The sequence below is a fragment of the Cavia porcellus genome, unplaced genomic scaffold, assembly GCF_034190915.1.
Source record: "Cavia porcellus strain 051 isolate PalLab524CR breed Dunkin Hartley unplaced genomic scaffold, mCavPor4.1 scaffold_28, whole genome shotgun sequence".
Classification (NCBI taxonomy): Eukaryota; Metazoa; Chordata; class Mammalia; order Rodentia; family Caviidae; genus Cavia; species Cavia porcellus.
The window spans coordinates 40,591,908-40,605,351 of NW_026947511.1; the positions used below are offsets into that span (position 1 = coordinate 40,591,908).

At 47.0% G+C, this 13,444-nt stretch overlaps 1 protein-coding gene across 3 annotated transcripts in view; it reads right to left on the reverse strand.

The window, feature by feature from the left end:
• Positions 1 to 13,444, reverse strand: part of Bicral (BICRA like chromatin remodeling complex associated protein) — an 83,101-nt gene that overhangs the window by 62,947 nt on the left and 6,710 nt on the right. The window contains exon 1 of one of the 3 annotated variants that reach the window (XM_063238846.1): positions 536 to 3,380. The exons of 1 other annotated variant lie outside the window; for it this stretch is intronic. The gene's annotated coding sequence lies outside the window, so the exon portion shown is untranslated. Of the gene's footprint in view, positions 1 to 535; positions 3,381 to 13,444 lie in introns of those variants that run through there. One more of the 3 variants, XM_063238845.1, reaches the window with a different exon arrangement.

Here is a 13,444-nt window from a genome sequence, read left to right on the forward strand (position 1 = left end):
CTCCAGCCCGGCCCTGCCCGCCCGCCCGCCGGCGCCGCCGTCCATGACTCACGCCGCTCCCCCGCCCGCCTCGCCGCCCCCTTCCCGCTCCCTCTCCCCGCTCCACAAATTTGCATCCGCGGAAAAGGAAAGAAAAAAAAAGAGAGAGAGAGAAAGAAAGGAAAAAAAAAAAACCCTCAGCCGCCTCCCGGCGGGCGCCCCCGGCCCCGGCGCCGCGGCCCGCGCTCCCCACCCCCACGCACCCACCCCCCAGAAACGCGGCCTGGCCAATGGCTCTCGGGGCTGAAACCTAATATCCTGCTTTTGGCAACTCGGGGTTTAATTTGCTCCTCTTTCTCCGCTGTCTGCGAGGAGATGGATCTGCGGCTCCCCCGCCCGCCTCCCGCCCTCGCCGGCTTCTCCCCTCCCCGAAGGAAACCGGCGAGAGGAAGGAGCTCGCGCTTGTGTGCGTGTGTGTGTGCGCGCGCGTGTGTGTGTTTTCTCTCTCCTTGAAATTTTTATCACAAAATTATAATACACTCAAAGGGAAACTCACCGTCATGAAAAAGCAGTGCCTTGTCAACGGGGTTTCTGCGCCATCGCACCAGGGGCGGCGGCGGCGGCGGCGGCGGCGGGCGCGGGGCGCGGGGCGCGGGCGCGGGAGCTCCCGGCCGAGCGGCGCCGGCCACACGCGCTCCGCTCGCTCTCCCGCTCACCCCCGCGCTCCCCGCGCCCGCCCGGCCTGCCTGCTCCGCGCCCGGGCCCCCGGCTCGCCCGCTCGCTACCGCCAAACTTCGCTGCTCGCCTGCCACCGGAGGGGGAGAAAAATTAGGATTTTTAAAATTAAAAATTAAAAAAAATTTTTTTCGTTAAAAAAAAAAAATCAAAGCTCCCAGGCTGTTCATTCCTGTTTCCTTTGAGATTCTTGGTAACTTTGACATGTATTTGGGGCTGATTCGGGTTTATTGGCTTTTTTTTTTTTTAAGATCTACAAGATGTGTGCTAATTCTCCGCAAGCGCCCTGCACACACACACACACACACACACACACACACACACACACACACACACAGAGGCACACGCACACAGGCACACATGCACACCACCTCAGGTTTACTTTGGGGGGGACGACTGAAGAAAAAAAAACACAGTATTTGGTTAGAAACTAATTAGAGCAACTCACAGTAAATACTTTTTTGCATATCTTAAAAAACACCTAACGCACCACTTTTAACTTCCTTGGTAAACAACTGGTTTATAGTTTTAAATGTACTAAACTGCACAACACCCTTTTCCCATTCCAGAATGTGTGAAATCTCACCTATGAAACTGAACAGGTCCACATTAAAGAGAAAAACAAAACTACTTTTCAACTAAGGTGAAGGAAAGCATTCAGAGGATTGCATTCCTTTTGCCTTTTCTATATGCAAGGTGTCTTTAACTCCTTATTTGTGGAGTTTGCATGAAATAACCCCTGTTCTCAAAAAGGAAGTTAGAAAGGCTTTAACACTCCTCAGCCCAAGTCTAATTACCACCTGTTTTATATCTAATTGTAGAGACTTCTCCCTAAACCGGTTAGGCTCCAAAGCGATTAACTAAACGTTAATTATGATACAAGACATGAAGAAAAAGAGATTCTTTGGAGTCTGAGTTAACTGCAGATGCCCACAAAATGTAGTGGAGGGTGTGATGTTGTCTTTTATTTGAAATAAATATCAAAGATAGGATAAAGGATGAGTATTTGTACAGGACTGTAATTCAGGTTTGGCAGATATGTAAGTCAACCTTGAAAATGTTCGAAAATCTTTTAAATTAATGTGGTATGCTACTGGGAAGCAGGATGCTCAAAACCAGGTATCTGGTGACTTGCAGTTAAACAAACATGCCTAAATGTAAATTATTTAAATAAAATTGATGGGTTTCTCTGTTGTTTTAGGATGAAAAACTTAATGGTAGGGCTATGACTGAGCCCCTATTCCAGTACTAAAACAAAACAAAAGGTCCTGTGCCTTGTGGGGTGCTGTAAAGAGACATGTACGTGAAATATGTGTCCAGGCTGGTGTACAATATTGGACACAGATCTTTTTAAAAACCTTATCTCTTATTAATTGCCACTATATCATTCATAATATGTGCTTTTTATTTAAAGATCCTTAAAATACATCCAGTGACTTGGGGTCGCACAGTATCTTAGAGCTGGTTTTCAGCCAAGGCTTTCCATAAAAGGTAGTGTTTACATAAATCAGCATATTTCTCCACGCGTGGTTGGACCAACCAGTTTTCTAATTGGCTTGGGAATTTTTTTAAACATGTTTTAAAGTGCTTTTGCATTGGATGGAATCAAATCATGCTACCCATTTGGAAGAATTATATTTCAAAAGAGTTCATGGATTATTCATTGCAATTAGGGCCCACCAAGCAAGTTTTACAGCTGTCGTTCCACATGAAATATTAATGGCTTCAGAAAGGTATCCTCCTCAGTTGGCCAAAACCCCAAGGAAACTACAAATCTGACTTTAAAGATGACCTCCTGTTACCCTGTTTCAATCATTATATAATGTACGCATATACTGAAATACAATGTATCTTAAATATGGATGACTATGTAAACCAGTTTAAAAAAAAAAAAAAAAACCTAACAGACCTGAATTTTGATACTCATAGAGTTCTGGGGCATTGCAGTTTCCTTTTATTTTTTAATTAGTTAATTATTGGATTTTTTGACACAAGGTCTCCCTATGAAGTTCAGGCTGCCCTTGAGTTTACAATGTAGTTAGGCTGGGCTCAAACTTCTAGAGATTCTGCTGCCTCCGCCTCCTGAATGTTGAGATTATAAGCGTGCACCACCACACTGGGCTGCAGTTTTCTTTTAGAAAATGCCCAAATTTAAAAAATAAAAAAGCCCAAATATAAGAGAATTGATTTTATTGAGAGACTACTATGTAATATCAGGTATTAAGCATGTGCCTTCACCTAAACCTATAGGATAAGGTCTAATTTTATCCTGGTATTTTTACATATGAGGCTGCCCAGGGTTTGAAGTGATTCACCTCTGAGAGGTCTGACAATTACAGGCTGCTGTGTCCATGTGAATCAGAGAGTGCAGTGCTGGGGAGCAGGCAGGGCCCCCCCACCTCCTTTCACCCAGAATCTCCACCCTGGCTTATACACTCAGCCTCTCATTGAATTGCTAAACTGCCCAGGCTGTGCTAAAACTTGGGGGCCCTCCAGCTTCAGCCTCCCAGAGTGCTAGGGTTAGGTACTCAAGATCTGTTTTGAGAATGTTAGTTGTCCACTTTGGATGTTTCAACAGGGTTGCTGTGAATTTGATACCAGTCTGAGCTACATACTGAGTCCAGGCCAGCATGGACTACGTAGGGAGACCCTGTCTCAAAGAGAGAGAGAGAGAGAGAGAGAGAGAGAGAGAGAGAGAGAGAGAGAGAGAGAGACAGAGAGACAGAGAGAGAGAGAGAGACAGAGAGAGAGAGAGACAGAGAGAGGGAGACAGAGAGACAGAGAGAGAGAGAGAGACAGAGAGAGAGAGAGACAGAGAGAGAGAGAGAGACCATGCTAGTCACACTAGTTGCCAACCTTAATTTTAAATCTAAGGTAGAGGCTTGCAAAATATTGAGACAGCAGTGAAGATTCAGATTTTCCAGGTACCAGCACACTGTAGTGATTTCAGATTAGGGCAAAACCAAAACAACTTCTCTCAAAAAAAACTTCCTATCTTTTCCCCATATGATTATGCAATTTCTCATATGCATCTGATGATGCTCTCTGATCATGACTTCTCATATTTTTAAGTTTTATTTTTGAGATGGAGTCTCAATATGATGTCAAGTTTGCCTTTGAATTTTATACCCTTCTGCATCATCCTCTTGAGTAGCTGGGATTACAGTGTGGGCTACAGTATTGGGGCAAAATGTAACATTTAAAATAAGGAACAACAGGGGCTGGGGTTTAGCTCAGGTCCTAAGTGCCTGCTTAGCAAACACAAAGTTGTGAGTTCGATCCCCGGTATCAAAAAAAAAAAGTAAAATAAGGAATATAAAATAAATTAGACACACAAATTAAACATCACATGGTTTGTCTTATATGAACATGGTGGCACACACCTGTAGTCTCAGCACTTGGGAAGCTGAGGCAGGAGGATCACCAGAAGTTCAAGGCCAGCCTGGGCAACATAGTGAATTTAAGGCCAGGCTGAACTTCATAGCAAGACCTGTCTCAAAAAATATGTATATTATTATATATTTATATAGGAAAGCTGCCTGAAATATATCAATAAGCAGTTGGCTTTTCAAAAATAAAATAAGCAATATGCTTTTGCATGTATAATTTAAAACTGTATTGTAAATAGTACTATGCTATCTGATCATGATTAGGAAAGCTTTTTTTTTGTCTTTTTCGTTTTTATCAGTACCAGGGATCCAACTCACGACCGCCTGCTTGCAAGGCAGGCACTTATGCCACTAAGCTAAATCCCTAGCCCTGATTAGGAAAGCTTTTAAGAGAAAAGTTCTTTAGTTGTATGGTCTACAATTTAATTATGTACAATTAAATGGTCATTCCTATGATTGTCAACCATTTACATGACCCAGAAAGAGGGGCAACCAGCTGAGTGTACTGCCCACCTGGAATTCCAGCACTCTGGGAGGCTGAGGCAGGAGGATCAAAAGTTCCAGCCCAGCGCAGACCAGCCCAACCAACTCAGTGATGTAGCAGGACACTGTCTAGAAATAAAAAAAATGAAGCCAGGTACGGGGGTGTAGGCCTGAGGTCCCAGCACTCAGGCAGCTCAAAAAGGAGGATGATCACCCCAACCTGAAGGCCAGCCTGGGCTACAAAGTGAGTGCAAGGCCAATCTGCTACAGAGAGACCTGTCTCAGAAAAAGGTTGGGGAGCACTGGGATGTAACTCAGCGCAGAAAGCCCTGGCCTGGCTTCAATCCCCAGGAGAGGAGAGGGAGGAGAGAAAGTGTTTTTGCTTTTTTGTTTTTCCCCTACAAAGTTCCCCATTCTCAAAGAGGAAGATGCAAATGCTGTAGGCTAAGTAGAGTCAGGCATGACGGGGCCACCACAGAAATAGCAAACATACCAGATGCCTGCGTAAGTGTTCTGTAGAATGTTTGTAAAATATTTCAAAGTTCTCAATGCAGGTCAAAAAGGTGCCTCTCTTCTAACTGCACCCCTCCAGGTAGACTCTCTGGCTTCAGTATTCCTGCCTCTGATTCAAATTCTGCCTCTGTCACTCACCAAGTGAGTATGGCTGTGTGTACCTCAATTTACCCTTCAGAGCCTCAACTTTCCCATCTGTAAAGTGGGGCTCACAATAGTCCCCAGTCCAAGAGTTATTTTAAGCATTTAAGAATGAGTACACTGGGGCTGGGGATTTAGCTCAGCGGCATAAGCACCTGCCTTGCAAGCAAGCAGTCATGAGTTTGATTCTTGGTACCGATAAAAAAGAAAAAGACAAAAAAAAAAAAAGAATGAGTACACTGAACTGGGGATTTAGCTAGTGGCTCAAGCACTTGCCTGGTAAGCACAAAGTCGTGAGTCGGATCCCTAGTCGCAAAAAAAAAAAAAAAAGGAGTACACTGGCCAGGGGTGGTGGCTGTAATCCTAGCATTTGGGAGGCTGAGGCAGAAGGATCATTTTGGGCTACAAAGTGAGGTCAAGGCCAGTCTGAACTGCATAGTGAGGCCTTGTCTCAAAAAGATTAAAAAAAAAAAGAATGAGTAAAGGAAGATGTAGGCCATGACACCCAACTCATGTGCCATCGCCTCCCCTTGGGGACTGTGGCAGCCCCTCCGATGAAACCTGACGACTCTTCTCTGTTCCCTCAGGGGTACCACGTCATCATCTCCATCTTTATATTCCCTCAGGCCAAACAGCACCCTGATCTATAAGAATCTAGGAAACAAGTGCCAGGACATAACTTGCTGGTGGATTATGTGCTTACCATGCATGAGGCCCTGGGTTCACTGATCAGTATCACAAAAGGGGGAGAAAGGATATATTTTTAAAAATATATATATCTGTGCTGAAACCTATATATCAAACCCATATATCAAAGGGACAAAGTAAGTTTCTTAGACCACATACGTCCATTGTCCCGTTGATCAAGGCAGCACACAGTCTGTTGTTCTGAAAGCTCTCTCTCCAGTTAGTCCTGCCCTCACCTATTCTGGGGATTGAACCCAGGGCCTTTGCACTGAGTTCCACCCCCAGCCTTTTTTTATATTTTGAGACCCTGTTTCTCTTCAGTCACTAAATTGCCTACGCTGGGCTAGAACTTGCAGTCCTCCTGCCTCAGCCTCCCAGACTGCTGGAGTTAAAGGTGTGCACCTGCACTCCCAGCTGGGCCCATTTTTTAAATTTTCCTCTGCTGGGTTTCCTTATATGTACTATAAAATGCAGGCAACAGTATCTACACCTCAGCAAGTCACACAATGGTAACTAAATAAAACCCTTGCTCTTGTAACAGTCAATGATGGTTACTGTTGGGGTTGTTATCAGTAGAAGGAATTCGGAATTGTAGAAGCAGTAGGAAGCAGACAATTCATTGCAGTGATTATGAATGTTTTCAATATTTTGCCTACATTATTACTTTCTTTGATATCGGAATATAAACATCTGAAATCATCTAGTGGAGGCTAAGGCTATTCTAGTCATGTCATATTTCAAGCTGGTATTTTCCCTGACAGATTTAAAAAACAAAAAAACAACCGTGAACTCCTACAAGCTTCCAGTACAAGGATAAGGAGTTAACACAACACAGCAGAGCTGTTAAAAAAACACAAAAGCCTTCAGCCCTCCTCCCACTGGGCTTGCTGTCTTACACATCCAGCCGGCTTCCCCGTGGGGAAGCGGGGGAGGACGCGCCGCAGGTTAGGAGGGCACCGTGTGCCGAGGAGGCCGGGGCTGAGCCGTCGCCCAGGGCTCCCGCCCTGCACACGCCCGCCGCGAGGATCCGGCTGGGAGGAAGCGCAGTGAGCTCACAACTTCCGGCGTTGCAGCCACCGCCGGGCTGGGGTGCAGCCGAGCTCCGGTCCGAGGTGCACGCAGCATGCATGCGGTCCTGGTTCCCGGGCCAGCACCCAGCCCACCCACAGGGCGCTCAGCTCCTGGGACAGGAGTCAGAGGGCAGGGTTTCTTTCTGAAAATGAAACGCAGGGCGCTAGGACTTCGCAAAGAGGAGCCATCCTACCGCGCCCTCGCAGACTGAAGCAGGAGGGGGGCAGACAGTAGGTAACAAGCGTGCATTCCTGGGTGCACGCACTCTACAGGGAGGGAGAAACCCTGTGAGGGCGGGCCTCTGTGTGGCTCCACCACACAGGATTTACCTTTATGTCGGCGGCACCGGAGATTGAACCCAAGGCCTTTGCACTGAGCTACACCTCTACACCTTTTAAAAAAAAATCGTATTTTTAAATTTTAAAACAGGTTCTCATTAAGTTCTCCAGGCTGGGCTTGAACTTTGAATCCACCTGCCTCAACCTCCCAGAGTGCTACAATGACAGATAAGCACCACCAGGCCCAGCTTCCATCAATATTTTAATCACTAAAAAGTCACCTTCACACTAGAGCACTGGAAAGCTGATGGGGTATTTTAGAGCCCACACAAACTAACCCATACTATCTTTTTTAGACTTTTTGCTTTTTGAGACAGGATCATGTTATGTAGTTCTTGCTGAATTTGCACTCACTGTGTAACACAGATTGGCCTCAAACTTGCAGCAACCCTCCTGCTTCAGCCTCTCAAGATTACAGGCATGCACCACCATGCCTGGCTCTCTCTTTAAATCTTTTAATTACTGCTTCTGTTTCCCAAGTACACTAATTTTTTTTTTTTTTTTTTGGTACCAGGGATCGAACTCATGACCTCACGCTTGCCAGGCAGGCACTTAGCCCCTGGTATCCTAAAATTATACAGTCTACACCATGAGCAAAAGCACCTATACTCTAGAATGTTTATACATTCTTCTCCATATAAACCATGCCAAGTCCTCTACCAGCTGGGTCTACTTTATCATTCTCCTGTGAGATAGGTTAGCTAGCATCAATCGGGGGTTGCCCAGTGACGGCAAAGGAGACCGACAGTGGATGAGTTATCTCCACTACTGACTGCAGGCATGCACCAAGACTCCGCCAATCCTTCTCTGAATCTGCTTTTTCTCTCTAGTTTTCCCTTATGTTTGAGGCACCCACTCTTTTTTTTTTTTTTTTTTTTTTTGGTCTTTTTCCTTTTTATCGGTACTGGGGATCGAACTCACGACAGCCTGCTTTCAAGGCAGGCGCTTATGCCACTGACCTAAATCCCCAGCCCCTGAGGCACCCATTCTTGCCCAGGCCACCCTGGATAGGTCTAAGATTCTTCTTTATGCTCTCCTTTCCCGGTGAAACTCTCCCTCTAATCCAGTTCAGTTCCTCTTCACCACCTACCACACCTACATCCAGGTCTCTTTCCTGCATAGTCTCCCAAACCATCTTTCCAAATGTTTAAGCTCCTTGGGCTGCACCTCCACCAGGAGCCCACTGCCTGGGGAAGCTTTTAAACATAGAGTCCCTGGCTGGGACTCTCAAAAACAAAGACAGATTTTGAAGTCTAAAACCATACCAGAGACTGGAAGGGGTGTTTTGGGTGAACTGATGCTCAGTATGTGTACTCTATTTTCTGGTGTTGGTGCTGGGGATGGAACCCAGGGCCTCGTGCATGCTAAGCACGTGCTGTACCCCGAGTCCACCCCAGCCCTAGCTCTTGTCCTTCCAGTGGCTTCATTCCCAGCCTATCCTGCCCCGAAGTCCAATCACACAGGCCCAGATTGGCACACCAGCTCCTCTGCCAGAAATGCCCTCTCGCCCGGGCAAGTCTGCCATTGGCAAAGTCGCAATGCAGATGCCACCTGCTCTGGAAACCACCTTCCATCTACATGTTGATGGCCTTCAGACATCTTTGCCAGGGCTTCAGCCCTAGAATACATTTCACATGGCAAGGCAGCGACATCCGACTGAAACTCGGGTTTCGTACAATGATGTCCACACTTACTACAGAGGAAACAAGCACATAGATTTTATTTTATGTGATCTTGTTTTTACAAATGTGTTAGACAATGAAAGAGTTTCGTAAGTCACAAATGGACGTGATCCCCAGTTCCAAGTCATTGCTTAAAATGAGTAAAGCATGGTGACACACACCTTTGATCTCCCTGTAAACTTAGGAAGACCTTGTCTGAAAGTAAAAAATAAAAACCTGTACAAGCCACCACCAAGTCGTCACAGCGTTTAGTTGCTGCTTGGCTGCTGTTCCAGAGAAACAGGAATCCAGGAGGAACAGTCCTTTCACTGCTCCTAATTTTATCTTACTTTATTTTTCTAGCACACCCTCTATGGCGACTCCCCCAAGGCAAAGCCTCCAAATGGTGTCAGTCTCAACCCTAAAATTAACAGCAATTTTCCAAAAACACTCATGTATTTCAGCAAAATTTCACCAAATTTTTCTACCCCCAAAAGTAAAAACCACACACACTCAAAACAAAAAACAAAAACAAAAAGCCACCATGGGAAAATATCTTGGAGGGTTCCTAGCTTGCCAAGGAGATTCGTGTGAACAAACAAACCCTTACTTAGATATTTAGAAGCAAATATTCAAAAACTTCAAGACTTTCCTTTGCACTTCGTCAGAAAGGATCCCTGCCTCCATGCTACCGCCGGTGGAGACAGAGCTCGGCTGTCCTCCCCACCAGGCAGGTCAAAATAGCAGAGCAACAGCTACAATGTTTGCAGCAAGTTCAGGAATGCAGGCGTGAGTGGGGTGGGGGTCCTCCTCTTGCAGAATGGGGTCCCCACCTGCCCATGACATCCCAGGGTCACACTGTCCATTGGCAGCTGGTGTCTTATCTGTGTGAGGCTAATCTGCCCCCAGGTCCTTGCAGGCTTTTATGAAAATGTACCCCAAAGTCTGAGGGAGCCGCCAGCCTCAGGGGTGGAAAGGAGAAGGGAGGGGAGGGGAGACAAGGAACCTGCAGTCACCCAGTGCCAGCACAAGGCACGAGAGACAAGGACAGAGGCTACCAGGCCCAAGAGGGGAACAGAGAGATCTGTGAAAGCTGGGTTTCCAAGGATGAATAAGAGTTCTCCAAGCAATGTGGGAAAGACGAGGGAGCTCCAGGTGGAGGACAGATTGGGTGTCCTGCAGGTGACTGAGAAGGCTTTGCAGATGGTGTCTCAGAATCTGGGTGATTCCTGAGCCCCTGCTGGTCACAAAGTAGATCACAGTATGCAAACGGTGACATTTATGGGGCTGTGAGCAGCTTCTATTTAAAAAAAAAAAACCACCAGGGTGGTGCACACCTCTAAGCCCAGCACTAAGGAGGCTGAGGTGGGAGGACTGCTGGAAGTTCAAGGCCAGCCTGGAGCACAGAGTGAGACTCTGCCTCAAAACAGCAACAACAAAAATCAAAGAAATCGTTCAGGCTAGAAAGTATTAGGCAGCAAGAGGGTAGCCGCTTACGAAATTGCCTGTGGCTGTGAATATGCCTATTGTAAACCGATTGTGACATAAAACACAATTCTTGGGCTGAGTGTGTATCCAGGACTCAGTGATGGGCAGCTCCACGCTCGGCAGCTGCTCACTATTGTGCCACATGAACACCAGCACACCCCTCCATGTGGCAGTGATCTGAAATGTTTCAATCAAAAAAGTCTGGCTGGGTGTGGTGGTGCACACCTGTAATCTCAGCACTCTGGGAGGCTGAGGCACGAGGATCACAAGTTCCAGTCCAGTCTGAGCAACACAGCAATTTAATGAGACCCTATCTCAAAATAAAAAAAATTAAAAAGGCTGGGGATGTAGCTAAGTACAAAGCTCCTGGGTTTAGTAATAGGCACTAAATACGTTACTGGCTGAGTGTGCATTCTGCCAATGACCCTGTTGAATGTCACCTCCTGGTCTTCTCACCCCAGGTATCCCTTGTCCCTCAGCACCACAATTGGGCTGTGTGACCAAGAAGGGACAGTGAGGAAGTGAGCAAAGGTCACTTGTGATCCTAGATGAGCACCCTCATCCTGGCTGGACCCTGGGCCTCCAGGGAAGGCTGGCGTCGGGGTGAAGACACTGGGCTAGGGGGAGGCTCAGGGGTAGGGTAAGAGGTCCCCAGTCATCAGCCAGTGGGGACCCCAGGCCTCCTTCAGAGTGCAGACAACTGCAGGGTGCAGGTCTCCCCAAGCCTACCTGTTACCAGGCAACCAACTCAAGGTTCCACTAGCCGAAACCACACAGGAAGAGGCTAGGAGGCAGGATTTGCACCTGAGCTGAGCTAAGTTCACAGGGAGTTTAAAGTCACCTGGAGGGCCCCCTTCTACCCGGGCAGCTTAGGGAAAGGTGCCTGTCTCACCTGGGGGCAGCCAGGCCCACCTTGCTGGGAGCCAGCACTCAGGCACAGAAGCTGGGTGTGGGAGGGAGGAGAAGATGGGCGGGCTAGTGGGGGGGCTGGGTGAGGGGAGCCAGGTGTGCAGGGAGCAAGGAGTGGTATGGAGGCTATTCCAGGCCTGGCCTTTCTGGCTTCAGGGTTGCAAGGATCTCTGTCCTTATCACTCTTTCTCTCTCTCTCACTGGGGATTGAAGCCAGGGCCTTCACACTAAGTAACAACTCAGTCACTTTTTGTGGTACTGGGGATCGAACTCATGACCTTATGCTTGCCAGGCAGACACTTAAGCCACTGAGCTAAATCCCTGGCCCCTACAACCCAGTCATTTTTATTTTTTATTTTGAGGCAGGGTCTCACTGAATCATTGATCACTTGCAACCCTCCTGCCTCAGCCTCCCAGAGCACTGGGATTACAGGCATGTGCCACCGGCTTCTCTCAGTGCTGGCCTGGGTACACTGCCTCCTGTGGGAGAGGCCGGCACCGCTTTCCAGGAGAGGAGCTGCTCAGCAAAGCCCAAGCTTCCTTCTCTCTGCCATGCTCCAGGTCAAACAGAGGCCTCCTAGCCCAGCTGCCCTGGCCAGTGGCCCCTCCCGCTGAGTAATCCTAAAGTCATTAACGTGCTTGGATTCTGACCCCACAGTCCACGGTCTGCTGAGTTCACACCCACGATAAATCTGCAGAGCAGCCCCTGCACTTCATTTCCGGAGCCCTGTCATTTATCCAGTGACCCATGACAGCAGTCTCTCATGTGCTGTTCCCGTGTCAATCCATTCTCTTCACTTCCCCGTCCTAAAGTGCAACTCAGATCCTGCCCTGGCCGCTCAGAGCCGGCACCTCTGAGAGATAACTGGCTCAGCTCCTGCCCTGTCACCTCCTCCACCTACTGCCTGGCATCCCTTCCCCTTCCCCTCTGTACTCTCTGCTGCCTGCCCGAACCTTCACTCTTCCTTCTCTTATAATTCCTGGAAGCCAGGCTACTTGGGGGGCTGAGGCAGGAGGATCTCGAGTTCCAGACCTGCCTGGATCAAGACTGTCTAAATAAGTACAAAATTTTAAAAACTAGTGTGTGGTGGTGCACACCTATGATCCCAGCACTCATGAAGCTGAGATTAGGAGAATCCCAAGGCTGAGCCCAAAATGGACAACTTAGTGACTTAGCAGGACCCTGCTTCAAAATAAAATTGAAAAGGCTGGGGTGGAGTCCAGGTCAAAGGCCCTGGGTCCAATCCCTAGTATTGGAAAAATAGATATGCACAAAAATAAATAAATGGGGCTGGAGGTGTCACTCAGGGGTAGGGCACCTGCCTAGCATGTATGATTAGTCACCCAGTGTCCTCCCTGAATCGTGACCACAGGAGCCAGAAACACACTCTGTTGTTTCTTTTTCCACCTCTCTGCACCCCAGGGCCCCAACACTGAGTGCTCCACAAGTGTTGCTGGGCCTGCACTGTGCCCAGCACTCAGTTGGTGGTGGAGGAAGCAACATTCAGCAAACAGCCTTGGAATTGGGAATGGTGGTGCATACTTGCAATCCCAGCACTCTGGAGGCTGAGGCAGGAGGATTCTAAGTCTGAGCCTACACTAGGCAATTCATCAAGATCCTATCTCAAATTTTTAAAAAAATCCTAGAAATATAGCTCACTAGTGAAACTCTTCCCTAACACTGGAAGGAAGGAAGGAAGGAAGGAAAGAAAGAAAGAAAGAAAGAAAGAAAGAAAGAAAGAAAGAAAGAAGATAAATAATAACAATAATAAAACAGATAAATAATAATGTTTATAGTGTTTTAAAGACAAGTTGCACCTCATAGCAAATAACGGCATTCTACCTAGAAAAAGAACCTTAAAACTTCTAGGTAAAGAACTAAAGAATTTTTTCTCTTCTTATTTCATGTTTGACAGTTAGGAGACTTGAAAAGCATTTCATCTCCATGAGCTGAGTGCTTATACAAAAGCTTTTGTACTTTCTTAAAACTTTGTAGATCACTATTCCTTTCTACTGAAAAAAGAAATCAAGGTTGAAAAAGGAATCCTCC